The sequence below is a fragment of the Lepus europaeus genome, chromosome 4 (genome assembly GCF_033115175.1).
Source record: "Lepus europaeus isolate LE1 chromosome 4, mLepTim1.pri, whole genome shotgun sequence".
NCBI lineage: Eukaryota > Metazoa > Chordata > Mammalia > Lagomorpha > Leporidae > Lepus > Lepus europaeus.
Window position 1 is genome coordinate 150,872,488 of NC_084830.1, and position 14,632 is coordinate 150,887,119.

A 14,632-nucleotide genomic window follows, 5' to 3' on the forward strand; every position below is an offset into this window, starting at 1 on the left:
ATGCCATCCTTCTTTCTCCTCCATAGGCCTTCGACTGTGGCTGAGTCCCTTCTGCTGGTCTCAGGAAACTCCTCCGTGCAGAACCACAACTTGGAAAGGAGCCCCTGGGAGACTCCCAGGCTTGGGGTGTGCAGAATAGAGCACCCACAACTGAAGGCCCCAGCCAGCAACACAAAGCTACTGCTACCGCAGAGCCGCCATGTTCTCAACCCCATGGCCTTAAGTTTCGGGGCTTGGATCAGGTGCAAATGATAACTGACCTTCTACTGGGCACACCTGGGGAGACTGAGTCTCTGCCGAGCACCTGCCAGCACCCAGCAGAGGCAAATGGTTCTGTAGGGAACTTTCTCTTTCTTCTTAGCCAAAGCATTACTAAGAACTGGGGAATTTTTCCTGTGCAACTCAAGTGAGGGCTGGCATGGTGGGGAGGGGTTCAAGCCCCCCAAAGCGGCTGCCTCATGGTCTCCATGCAGACTCCCCAGGGCTGCAGGAGAATTAAATGGGCCATTTTTCTTGCTAAGAGAAAGAATGGGACAACTTAAGGTGCAGGCTTTCTGTACTCTAGGCTAAGGGGTACGGTTTTCTCACAGTTCTGCCATCCTGGGATTTTTTTCTGTTGAGATCGACCATGTTCACTGGCTGCAGGATCTGAAATAAAACCACGTGGAAATTTCCCGTGAGGTTCTGTACATTCCTCATTACGTGGCAAGAGCCAGGCAAATGTTGGCAACACTCAAGGAGAGTCGTATCGTCTCGTGCAAGACGCCTGTCCGTCACATCACCGACTTGGTAGGTTTCTGAATTAAAGGAAAATTCTGAAAGCGCTAGAAAGTTCAATGTAATCCTTTGTAGTCCAATGTAGTCCTTTACTCAGTAGTAAAATTGGAGTTAATAAGGGCAGAGGCAGTGGGGAAGCCTCTTTAACGCCATTTCCCTGTCCACACATTGGTAGGCGTATTTCACGTTCACCTGGCGCCCTCTAGTGACAGGGCGAAGTGGCTCAGCCTCGCACTTGCCGGATCCTGTCTTCCTAACTTGCCTTTCCCTGACTTACAGTGAGGGCAGAGAAAAGGGAGGCGCTGGGAGGCAAAAAAAGGACGTCATTTGTAAATCAGAGGCCAAATCACAGCAGGTGCCCGTGGCATTCTGCGTGAAGGGTTCTGACACGCTTGTGAGGTTTTACTCTTCAGAAAGGACACTTTAGCCTTTGACCTCTGAGAACCTCCCTCACCTGGGAGCTCAGTTCCCCAAGGCCACCGCAGGTAACTGACACACCTGCAAAGCCGCACAGCCCCACTAGGCTCTGCAAGACTGCGAGGGAAAGCAGCACACGCACTGTCCACCATCCACAGCTCGCGGGCCCCTCGCCGGCCAGCAGCTGTCCACAGCAGGCGACTGAAACCCATGGCCACATCCACTCTCCCAAGCCTTGCTTCCCCTAGAAACACTTCCAGCCTGCAGGGCCTGCACTGAGGACAGCACCCAGCTGGAGGGAGAGCCCGTGCGGTCATCCTCCATGCTTCTCTCCGAGCTGCTACGGGACGTCTTCCACTAGCCTGTGCTGCACACCGCTGCCTCAAGCCCCAGGCCCTGACCACTTCCCACTGAGGGCTGGGAGCCCTCACCCCTGCTAATCTCTCACCCACTGCTGCTCCTTCCCCCGGAACCTTTCGTATCATCCGGGGACCTCATGCAAAACCACAGTGTGAAATGATCCAACTCCTGTTTGGACACAGAGCCGGCGGCCCGGCTCGAACACCCCGCCCCACGTCTCCCTGTGCCGCTCGTGTGGGACGCTGCAGACCCCTGGCTGTCCTGCACATGTGGGATGCTGCAGACCCCTGGCTGTCCTGCAGGATGCCCAGATGCCACCTCCTCCAGGAAGCATCTCCCACCGGCCTGGCGGTTCCCACCATGCATGACCCCACCACGTGCTCCGAGATGGCTGTTGGCCGTGGGGGTCTTGTTACCCTTGTGTGTGCTTTGGTCTCCACAGCAATCTGCTCCAGAGCAGACGTTCAGGCTTATTCTCTCCACATGCCCCTGAGTCGCCTGGCATGTAGCAGCATGTACGTGGACACACACACGTGCACGCACATGCCACCAGTACAGCTTCATGTGCCACATAGCGATGTGGTCGACAGGCCGCACACATGACAGTGGGTCCATTGGTCCTATCGGCTACTGATGGCACCACCATCACACCTGACATTTACACAACACACTCATCCAACAACACAGGTCTCAGAACTCACCCCACAGTTAAGCAACCTACAACTGTACATCTCACAATGTGCACTACAAAAGACACGTATCAACCAGTTGTATTTTCTCCACATCTCACCTGACACAATGCACTTTGGAGGCATTGGGCAAACAGCATCAAACTCACAAGTGGACAGGACAAGGTGTGCATGTCCACACCATCCTTATGAGCTGTTTGCCCTTATCCAAGCAATCAATATTTCTGATCCTCCAGTTTCTACAAGCAAAATGGATAGAAGGGCACCTCCACGCAGTAAATATGGTATGGAAAGTGCCTAGAGTTGCCAGGAATGTGGTAGGCACACTGAATGGAGTTCTCTTTGCCCATCCCTAAATACCTCATATATACATACATATATGATAAAACTAGATTCAACCTTCCTGCAGGAACAGCAAAAACAGAAAATCCTAGGGGCTGGCACTGTGGCGCAGTAGGCTAAGCCTCTACCTGTGGCACTCTCATCCCATATGGGCGCCGGTTCATGTCCCAGCTGCTCCTGTTCTGATCCAGCTCTCTGCTATGGCCTGGGAAAGCAGCAGCAGATGACCCAAGTGCTTGGGCCCCTGCACCTGCGTGGGAGACCTGGAAGAAGCTCCTGGTTCCTGGCTTCTGATCAGACCAGCTCTAGCCATTCTGGCCATTTGAGGAATGAACCAGCAGAAGGAAGACCTTTCTCTTTCTCCCCCTCTCTCCATCTGTAACTCTGCCTCTCAAATAACAAATTACAAAAAAAAAAAAAAAAAAAAAAAACCAGAAAATCCAGTATCTTTCTAGCTGTTGTTGAATATATCAAGACTTCCACCACAATTCTTTGAACTACTCACTTTAATTTGGCATAGACAATTTTTTTTTACCTGACAGATGGTTGAGGGTAAAATAATAGATGAAAATATTTGTCTGCCATCCCTTCGTTTCAAGCTGATAAGGAGGGGGGAGCCTGCTTTTAACTGCTAGGTAATTCCCCGCTCACACCTCCTACATATCCACGGGAGGCTGGTCGGCTGGAAGAACAAACCATGTAAGAAAACCTCCACTCTGTCGTCTCGGAAACTCCCGTTGGCAGCAGACATCTCATTACCCCAAATGGGGTGCTCTCAATGAGACAAATTCCAGCCCCCCTCCCCCAACTTACTGCCCTCCTTCCTGTGGCCTGAGATTCATACACCACCACCCTGGCGGCTGCCTGGCTCAGCATCAGGAGGCTGAAGCAAGGCCCCGGCAGGGGGCACAGGCAGGAGACTGGGGTTGCCAAGGTCCTGCTGACAGCAGCACTTGCCCACACCCTTCTGGAGCACTTAACACCGGCAAAGAAGCTGGGGAAAAAGCCCCAGCCTGCCAACAAACCATGACGCAAATCAGAACTCTGGGATGAAGTCTGGCCCCCGGAAGCATTCTTTCCATGGCCAGCCCTGTTCATCAGTGCTGCGGCATTAAGACGATCTCGGGCTTTGTCTTGGCCATCCAGTAGCTGTGTTTCTCAGAAACTTTAGAACGTCCTTGTGTCCGCTGTTTTGATGTGAAATGAAGTAGTGAAAAGGGGAAAGCTAGGGCAGGCCTTTTAGGCTATGCCTTCATGCTCTGTGATTCTTCAGTTAGTTGGTGGGATGTATCCTGGAGAAACCAACTATACAAAGGCAAAAGGCAACTCATGTTTTCACTCTTTGGGAGAAAGCATGGTCCAAACAGCACAGTTTACAGGAAAATAAACGGGAATACTCTTGGTATCTAGAATATGCACTATGTACATCCTATACAATCCCAGGACAACCAGATCCTGAGCTCACAGAGGCTCCCTGAGGACACCCCACATACAACCATCATAAATCTCTCCTCTGGAAGCCCTCTGGGGAGCTCCCTTGGTGAGCTATGTGATCTGTCTCACTCCAGCAGGTCACAACTGGAAATTCAAAAGCTAAATCACAACCTTCCAGCATAGTCTGGGAGTGGGAGGGACTTCAGGGTTTTAAGAATTGGACAATGTAATCTAAAATCCAAACATCTGGATCCTCTTGGAAAAAAAAAAATCATGATCCAGGCACAATCCCCGGTGGCAACAACGGGTGCGAGTGACAGGGCTGTCCCCTCTGTATGTACACAGCCTCGTGTCCTCTCCGGAGTGGCTGGTGCCCATGTGGCACCTCACTCACCTGTGTTCCTCGCCTGCCCCCTGCTGGCGTCCGACTCTGCCTGCGGTGGATTACGGAGCGCTTTTACGTATAGGAGGAGTGTTTCTAAAGATCAACCAGCAATACAAACAGCAAGCCCAGTCTGTTCTGCTGCAGCCCATGTTTCTGTGACAACCGGCGTCACAAAACTGGCAAGTGGTGAATGCTGTCTGCAGCTGAGGGCAAAACCACCAACGTGGATGAGCACAGAACCCCTGGGACACCGCATGGCTGCCATCCGGCCCTTGCTCTTGGTTTTGGCTGAGTGTCCACTGTGTCCTGCCGGTGCTCATTGCGTGGTTCTCCTGGATGCTGCTGGATTCTGTCACTGGTCCGTCCACCACCCTTCATACCTCCCCTGCTCCCTCCCATCGGGCCCCTTTCACCATCTTTTTTCGTGACACTAGAGGTTTGCATTGTTGTTGCGTTTATTAGGAACGCAAGGTATTTTTAAAATTGTGTTAATCTAACCGAGGGTGTCACCAGGTTTAGTAGCGTTTCTGGTTTGATCTGTTCCTAACAGGATCTTTCCTCTCTCTAATTTCCGTTATTTCTAGCACACAATGTTACCCAAGCAGGGGTTTTCAAGACGACAGGTATCACATCATCACAGAACACATGACATAGTTAAAACTGCTCCTGGAAAACTCTAATGAAGGTCCAGGAGTGGATGTGTCTGTCTCACGGTCAGTGCAACACAGCTCATTCTTCAGCTCTAGCATCGGGGGCTACATCTCCTGCAAAACGTCTGTCACCTGTCACTTCAGAAGCATCCTCAGGGTGGGTGATGCTCCTCATGAACACTCACAGGCACTGAGTATCTGCACTGCTTCACGCGATTCTCTCCACAGTCCTGTGTCTTTGGCATTACCTCTTTTCACTAACAAAGCGAGACCCAACGGCATGAGAAACTTGCTTAACTTTCTCTGCTTCCAAGAAGTCAGCACATAGCATCAACCCAGGGTTTTCTGACCTCAGACCCTTCTGTCCTTTGATCGCTCTTTCAGGGCCTGGTGCTGTGATACAGCGGGTTAAGCCACCACCTGAGACAGGCGTCTTGAACCAGCTGATCTTGCCCCCTGCTCTTGAACCTGGAAAAGCAGTGGAAGATAGTCTAAGTGCTTGGGCCCCTGCCACCCACAGAGGAGACCTGGATGGAGTTCCTGGCCTTTGGGTACATTTGGGTAGTGAATCAGAGGATGTAACATCTCTTAATTCTTTGAAGTAAATAAATGTTTTTAAAAAAAGTTATTTTGGTTCTACACTTCTACCAAGTTGTCATCTTTAGATAGGCTGAGACCTCTTTTCACACAGTTCTGAAGTAACAAATCTTTTTAAAAATTTACTTATTTATTTGAAGGTCAGTCACAGAGAGAGACTGAGAGACAGAGAGAGAGAAATCAACTGATATTCCATCCACTGGCTCACTCCCCAAATGGCCACAACAGCCAGGGCTAGGCCAGGCCAAACCCAGGAGCTAGGACCTTCATTCTGGTCTCCCACATGAGTGGCAGGGGCCCAAACACTTGCACCATCTTCTGCTGCTTTTCCCAGGCCACTAGCAGGGAACTGGACAGGAAGTGGAGCAGCCAAGACACAAACCAGAGCCCATATGGGATGCTGGCATCGCAGGTGGCAGCTTAATCCACTATGTCACAACACCAACCCCAAAGAGCAAACCTTTAATAGAGTCAGAATTTTATGTGGTAAGAGGGGAATTCAAAAAGTTCATGGTAAACAGAATTAAAAGATGTCTATTTTGGTGCAAAAAATGTTTTGACGTTGTATACAAGAGAGATTTTCCAAAAGTCTGTGGAAAAACCAGTATGAAAGTACTATACATGGATTTAAAAAGATGTTTGGTGTATACACCAGAAGAAATTTATCCTCTAATTCCATTTTTCCACAAACTTATGATGTAATCTTGTATATGACAACCATGATACTGGCACTCATGGACTTGTTTGCTAGTAATTCAAAGTTTCTAGAAGTGTGTGAAACAGATATTGATCACATACTTTGCTGGGATCCAATTGTGGAATGAGAAGGCCATGCCAAGATGGCCGCTGACAATGGAGCCTGCCTGGCAACAGGCTGTGATTGGATGGCTTCAGAAACCACATGACAATGGAGCCTGCTTGGCAACAGGTGGTGATTGGATGGCTTCGGAAGCCACATGGCAACGGAGCCTGCCTGGCAACAGGCTATGATTGGATGGCTTCGGAAACTGCCTGGCAACAGGCTGTGATTGGTTAGGGCATAGACCGCCCCTTGACCAGATTGGCTGCCTTGGCTATATAAGCTGCTGTACCAACTGAAATAAAGGAGTCTGCGGGCTGCTCACCTCTGGCTTGCTTTCACTCGACTCCCAGGGTCTGTGTGGTAACTCCGTGCCTCTTGCCCCCGCCATGCTCCTCCTCTCAGGACGAATCAACCTCAACATCCAATGTATACAGGAAGAATGTATACAGGAAGGCTCCCCAATCACAAATCATTCAGCTATAGTAGTTATTACTGAATTCACAAAATTATAACAATAATTACAAGTGAGTTCTAGGGAAATGAGCAGTAGCCGTACTGTGGGCATGCAGGAGAAGCTGTACTTCCCACAGTGCTGCTTTGTAGCAAAATCCCCATCCCTGATCTGCACACCTGTGTGCAGCTGTGAAGGCTGAGGAGGCCTCCCATGTGCTCTGAAATACTACACTGTAAACGAAGCTACTTAGAATTTAATTTTGGGGGCTGGTGCTGTGGCATAGTGGGTAAAGCTGCCACCTGAAGTGCCAGCATCCCATATGAGCGCTGGTTCAAGTCCCAGCTGCTCTGCTTCCAATTCAGCTCTATGCTGACAGCCTGGGAAAGCAGTGGAAGGTGGCCTAAGTCCTTGGGCCTCTGCACCCGCGTGGGAGACCCGGAAGAAGCTCCTGGCTCCTGGTTTCACATCAGCCCAGCTCCAGCCAATCCATTTGGGAAGTGAACCAGCAGATGGAAGACCTCTCTCCCTCTTCTTGTGCCTCAGCCTCTCTGTAACTCTGCCTTTCAAATAAATAAATAAATCTATTAAAAACTTTAATTTTGTGCTTGAAAAGTCCTATTAAATCATAAACTCTCTAGTTTCCTCCTGCGCACTTAATAAAGACCTAATAGCTATCATTTAAATATCAAGGCAAGTGGCACTTCTGGTAATAGGAAAATCTAGTTTTTAGATCCAATCCTAACATTAAAAACAAACTTAAAAATCTGGAAATAAGAAAAACAACTGTTTGAAATAATCAAAAAGCTACCAAATAAGCAATAATTTTTAGGACCCTAATCCAGGAAACAAGAGAGAACAAAAGGCATGAGACTGGCAACATTTTGTCCTCCATGAATTTGGTGACATACAAAAAAGCAGTGGCTGCAATGGTAGGAAACTGAAAGCCAATTCAGATAGATTCTCAAGAGTAGGGAGGCAGAAACTATAATGCAGGGCCTGTCGGGGTCTCAGACACAAGTGGCAAAGTGAACCAAGTGTTCAAAAGGACTGAAAACATCTTGAATGATTCAATGTCTGACTGGAATAAGCTGGTATGCTCAAGAGCTATTTGCTTGCCAGAAGCAAATGAAAACTTCCACTTTGCTTATGGCCTTGTCTGTGGATCCAAAAGGCTTCCAAGAGGCCAGCGCAGCAGCGTAGTGTGTAAAGCCACCGCCTGCAGTGCCGGCATCCCATATGGGCACCCAGCTGCTCCACTTCTGATCCAGCTCTCTGCTATGGCCTGAGAAAGCAGTAGAAGATGGCCCAAGTCCTTGGGCCCCTGCACCCACTTGGGAGACCTGGAAGAAGCTCCTGGCCCCTGGCTTCAGATCGGTGGAGCTCCAGCCGTTGCTGCCAAACTGGAGAGTGAACCAGCGGATGGAAGACTTCTCTATCTTTCTCTGCCTCTCCTCTCTCTGTTTGACTGACTTTCAAATAAATAAATAAATCTTAAAAAAAAAAAAAAAAGGCTTCCATAACCTTGGCAGCTCATGTCAAGAGCCTCAAGTGATCACTGATGCCATACATAAGAGTGGTTTTTTTTTTTTTTTTTTTTTTTTTTGACAGGCAGAGTGGACAGTGAGAGAGAGAGACAGAGAGAAAGGTCTTCCTTTTACCGTTGGTTCACTCTCCAATGGCTACCGCGGCCAGCGCGCCGTGCTGATCCGTAGGCAGGAGCCAGGTGCTTATCCTGGTCTCCCATGGGGTGCAGGGCCCAAGCACTTGGGCCATCCTCCACTGCACTCCCAGGCCATAGCAGAGAGCTGGCCTGGAAGAGGGGCAACCGGGACAGAATCCAGCACCCCGACTGGGACTAGAACCCGGTGTGCCGGTGCCACTAGGCAGAGGTTTAGCCTGTTGAGCCGCGGTGCCGGCCAAGAGTGTTGTTAAATTAACAACAGGCGTTGCTGTGCACTTACTTCCCATGCAGGACTTCTGTCCTCAATGAGTTGTATTATGAGAGTTAACTGATACTTGTTCTCTCTGTGTGTGTGTGTGTGTGTGCGCGCACAAATTGTTGAAATCTTTACTTAGAATAGAGTCAGTCTTCTGTATATAAAGTTAATCGAAAATGAATCTTAATGAAGAATGGATTGGGAATGGGGGAGGGAGAAGAAGGTAGGGTTGGGACTAGGGTTGGGACTAGGGGTGGGAGGGTGGATACAATGGGAAGAATCACTATATTCCTAAAGCTGTACTTATGAAATTTATCCTCATTAAATAAAAAGTTTCTTTGGGGGAAAAAGAAAAATACACCCTCTCAGATGGAAGATTAAGTCAATCTCAAGTTATCTCAATAGTTTTTCAAATACAATGTTTGGCCTTCAATAAAAGATATCTAGTCATTATAAGAAGATAGGTTTTACCCAGAAGCCAAAAGAAAAGAACGGACAATAGAAACTGGTCCACAGAAGAATGAGAAAAAGGAGTCCTGAGACACAGCTGTTAAAACTACCAAAAGTGGTACTTCCAAAAAATTAAGACAAAATAGAGAGTTTTATCAAAGAATGAAACTATGAAAAGAATATAACTGAAAATCTAGAATGAAAAAAAAAAGCCAATAAATAATGAAGTAGACATGAGCGAAGAGAGAATTAAAAAAGTGGAGGATAAACTGAAAGAAAATATCCAAATTCAATCTTAAAGTCAAAAAGGAAAAAAAGAGAAGATAGACAAATAGCAACACAGAGATGTTTAACCTAAGTATATTCATGGCTCCAAAACTAAGAGGTCCAGAAATCTGCAGTAGTGTCTTCTAAGCACACTGAAATACTATTACTGTAATCCAAAGGCAAAGATAGTGTGATAAAAGCAGCCAGGGGAACGATGGTGGACCAGCTTAGGAATAAAACAAACAACTCCTTATCAACAGCAACAACAGAGGCCACAGGGTGTGATGCTTAGTGCTGAAAGAAAATAAACATCAGACTAGAATTCTATGTTCAGTAAGGTATCCTTCAAAACAAATGTGAAAAAAACACATCTTCAAACAAAACAAGAAAGAGAAGGCTCATCACCAGGAGATTCACAATAAAGGAAAATAGAAATGGATTTTCTGTAGGATGAAGAAGGAAAATAAAAAATAATCAGAGGAGGAAGGCCAGAAATGCAGAAAGAAAAAGGGGGCAATGGAAAGGATAAACCATAAAAGAAATGTGGATGCTATAAACAAAATATATAAGGAGAATTTGTTTTTTCTTTAAAGAGCAAAGCAGCACACATGGTTGAAGGACATTAATCCAGTTAAAGTGCTCTAATATCAATAAATCTAAGCACGGTCTTCTCAAACCAGGACAAATGGCTATTGTTTCTATAATAAAAATTTTAGAAATCAGCATAGTATCTTCAAGAACTTGGAGTAAGAAAATATAGAGGACACAAATTGCACTGACCAGGAAGAAAACAACATAATCTTTTATGTGATAACTTTAAGCTTTGGTTCATCCAAAGATACCAGTAGGGGCTGGTGCTGTGGTGCTGTGCTCCAGCAGGTTGAGCTGCCACCAGTGACACTGGCATTCTGTGTGGGTACCAGTTTGAGTCCCAGCTGCTCCACTTCCTATCCAGCTCCCTGCTGGTGCTCCTGGAAAGGCATGGAGGATGGCCAGAGTGCTTGGGCCCCTGAACCCATATGGGAGACCTGTATGGAGTTCCAGGCTCCTGAATTCGGCCTGGCCCAGCCCCGGATGTTGCAACTGTCTAGGGGGTGAGCCAGAGGACGGAGGATCTCTCTCTTTATATAGCACTGCCTTTTTGACAAATCAGTCTTTCAGGTACCACTAAAGAAGTGAAAAGACAAGTAGGCTGTATTCCTGCAACGCACAGTACTCAGAGTATACAAGGAATTTCTAAAAATTAGTGAAGAAATGGATAAAATTTCATGGAAAAAATGAGTAGGAGAGTCAATACATCACAAAGATATCAAAATGACAAATACATAAAAAATTGTTCAATGTGAATATCAGAAAAATGAAAACTATAATGCAATGAGAAATTACAAAAGGTTCAGTTTTACCAAGTATTAGCAAGAACATAGAGCATTAATGTTGGGAGGTTAAATTTAGACTAATTGCTTTGAAAACCTTTTGACTGCACCTACTAGAATTGAGCATACATGTACTTTGTGACCTAGTAACTCCAGGCCTACTTAAATTTTCTGCAGAAATGTTATTAATGTGAATCAAAAGAATTCTACATGATATTAAGAGTTGTATGGTCTTTCACAGCCAAAAAAAAAAAAAACTGGAAATGGCCCAACTGTCCAGTAACAGAAGAGAGAATTAACTGTAGCACATGTAGACAAAGTCTTTCTAGATACAACACAAATGATTCACAATAAAACACATACTGTATTAACCCATCAACTTAAAATTCAACAACTGGGAACACTATCTTTGCTGTTAATTCAGCAAAGGGGAATATAGGGGACTGTGATTTCAAAAAGCTTAGGGGTTAATCAGGGGTACTGATCTAATTTTTGACCACAACGTTTACATGAGTGTATGCATATTGTGATACTTCATCAACTTCTTTATAATTTATGTACCTTTCCATATGTATAGATGTAGAAAACATATTTTAAACCACTTAATTTTTTTCAGGCTTAATTCACTTGATTTGTCTAGTAGTAAAACCCTATGTTGTGGCCACAGCTGGAGGCCAAGTGCTCTGCACATCGACTCTGCAGCAGGTCTTCAAGAGGTAGAATCAGTGATTTCCCCACAGGGATCCGGGTCAACAGTCTTTTCTGAAGTCGGGGATCAGAGAGCTGTTGGTCTTGCAGGTGGCATCAAAGGTGGCCTTGGTAAAGCTGCCTGGGGCGCAGCATAGCCCCTGGCTGAGGTGTCACTAGCAGTGGCCTCTTGAGCACAGGAGCTGGAGTAAGGGGCACCAGCACAGGGAAGGTTTGGGGCTTGCTATCCTGTTCCTCCCACAGCCTCTCCACACAGCCACAGCGGCGAGCTTGGCAGAATGGCCCTTCAGTTGGCGGTTACCTCCTTGAGGCACTCAATCCCCAGGCCAACATGGGCCTGATGGCGACCATCACTTGAACCCGGCCCGCTGGCCAGCGCAGGTCTGCTTTTGCACCCGCATAACCTTCAGAACCTCATCCTCGAGGGAAGGCCCAGCAAATCACCGACCTCAGACTCCTTGACGGGCAGGGAGGAGATGAATTCCTCCAGGGACTTAATCTTCATGTCCCTGTCCAAGCGGCCCATCCAGGTGACGGGGACCTGTTCCTTAGCCTTGGCCTTGACTCCGTAAGCTCTGTGGCCTAGGCTTTGGCTCCGACCCAAGTCATAACCACAGCCCTGGACACCACTGCCAAAGCCCCTGGGGCCTCTGGGCCCTCCTCCAGCACCACCGCCGTCCGCTGTTTGGTGTTCTCTGGGAAAAGCTTTAACACCACTGTAACAGGTACACAGTCAGTACCATGATTGTAGACTAGTTTAACTATCTCCAAATGCCTCCTGAAGTCACTAGAGAGTATTTCTGCCTTTTATACAACAGTCACTGATAAACACAGCTTATAATTCTCAGATTTGGGAACACAATATCCCAATCTTACCAACATATTTTCAAATCAGCAGTAAAACCCAACACAGCTTTTCAAGCTTAAATGAGACAACCAGAGTGGAGGTACATTTTCCTAAAGATAATAGTGTACAGCTGCAAGTATAAGAAGGCAAAGCCCTCCTGGCATTACTTGCATTCATTTTCACTCAACAAATACTTACAGAATGAATTACGCACTCACAAGTTCTGAAGTAAACATCTGGCTGTTGTGGAAGAGAATCTTTAGTAAATGCCACTCACTGCTGGAATTTCCATCCATCTGTTGAGATGGTATTGGGCAAGGAAAGGCTGTGACTTGATCTATAAAAATGGGAGTAAGAAAACCTGAGGCCGCAGCAGCCATTGGGGGTGAACCAAAGGAAAAAGAAGGCCTTTCTCTCTGTCTCTCTCTCACTGTCCACTCTGTCCAAAAAAAAAAAAGAAAAGAAAAGAAAAGAAAAGAAAAGAAAACCTGAGAACTCAGTAACATAACGTAGGTTCAAGTTCCTACTGCCATACTGCCATGCCTCACCAAGGAGAGGTGCTTACTGTTACTTCCTCTTTCCTTTCTCACTGCTTTAAATTCTTAAGATAAAATGCATCCATTTTATGGAGTTCTTTCCTCTGTAAATTATTAACTCAGAGCCCTCTCTCAGGTTTTTATGTATTTGACAGGCAAACACACACAACACAGAGAGAGAGGTCTTTTACCTGTTATTTACTGCTCAAACGCCAGGAGCCTCTCACATGGACAGCAGTGACCCCAGTACCTGAGCCACAAGCTGTCGTCTCCTGCTGTGTCTATTAGCAGAAAGCTGGAATTCCAAGTGGAGCCGGGACTTGAACACAGCCACTCCGATACGTCACATGGGCATTCCAAGTGACATCTTAACTGCTGTGCTAAACACCAGCACCAAAGCTAACGTTCGTCTGGCTAACTTTGTTTCGATCACCAAAATCGTTTTTCTTTTCCTCCTCCAGTTAATTTTGAAATTAACTGTAAAATGAACAAGGCTTTTCCCAGCCCCTGACCAGGCATATTTTTATCTTACTGAAAACAATATTGGGGCTGGCACTGTGGCTCACTAGGCTAATCCTCTGCCTGCGGCGCTGGTACCCCAGGTTCTAGTCCCAGTTGGGGCGCCAGATTCTGCCCAAGCTGCACCTCTTCCAGTCCAGCTCTCTGCTGTGCTGTGGCACAGCGGGTTGAAGCCCTGGCCTGAAGTGGTTTGAGACCTGGCTGCTCCACTTCCAATCCAGCTCTTTGCTATGGCCTAGGAAAGTAGTAGAGATGGCCCAAGTGCTTGGGCCCCTGCACCCGCATTGGAGACCTGGAAGAAGCTTCTGGCTCCTGGCTTCGGATAGGTGCAGCTCTGGCCGTTGTGGCCAGTTGGGGAGTGAATCATCGGATGAAAGACCGCTCTCTCTCTTTCTCTGCCTCTCCTCTCTCTGTGTTAAATTTGACTTGCAGCCGGCGCCGCGGCTCACTGAGCTAATCCTCCACCTTGTGGTGTCGGCTCACCGGGTTCTAGTCCCAGTTGGGGCGCCAGATTCTGTCCTGGTTGCCCCTCTTCCAGGCCAGCTCTCTGCTGTGGCCAGGGAGTGCAGTGGAGGATGGCCCAAGTGCTTGGACCCTGCACCCCATGGGAGACCAGGAGAAGCACCTGGCTCCTGCCATCGGATCAGCGCGGTGCACTGGCCGCAGCGCGCCAGCCATGGCGGCCATTGGAGGGTGAACCAACGGCAAAGGAAGACCTTTCTCTCTGTCTCTCTCTCTCTCTGTCCACACTACCTGTCAAAAAAATAAAAAAATTAAAAAAAGAAAAAAGGAAAAAAAAATTTGACTTGCAAATAAATTAAATCTTTAAAAAAAAAATATTATAGAGGCCGGTGCTGTGGCACAGCAGGTTAAGCCATGGTTTCAGCACCGGCATCCCATATGGGTGCTGGTTGTTTTCCCAGCTGGCCCACTTTCAATCTAGCTTCCTGCTAATGTTCCTAGGAAAGCAGCAGAAGATGGCCCAAGCTCCTGAGCCCCTGTACCCCCGTGGGAGACCTAGAAGAAGCTCCTGGCTCCTGGCTTCAGCCTGGCACAACCCAAGCCGTTGGAGCTATTTGGGGAGTAAA

General features: G+C 47.3%; 1 protein-coding gene across 3 annotated transcripts in view; it reads right to left on the reverse strand.

The window, feature by feature from the left end:
- Positions 1-3,460, reverse strand: part of CTXN3 (cortexin 3) — a 90,326-nt gene extending 86,866 nt beyond the window's left edge. Inside the window, exon 1 of one of the 3 annotated variants that reach the window (XM_062189794.1) lies at positions 3,399-3,460. The gene's annotated coding sequence lies outside the window, so the exon portion shown is untranslated. Of the gene's footprint in view, positions 1-2,713; positions 2,726-3,120; positions 3,338-3,398 lie in introns of those variants that run through there. The other 2 variants (XM_062189795.1, XM_062189796.1) reach the window with 2 other exon arrangements.
- Positions 3,461-14,632: the final 11,172 nt, after the last annotated feature.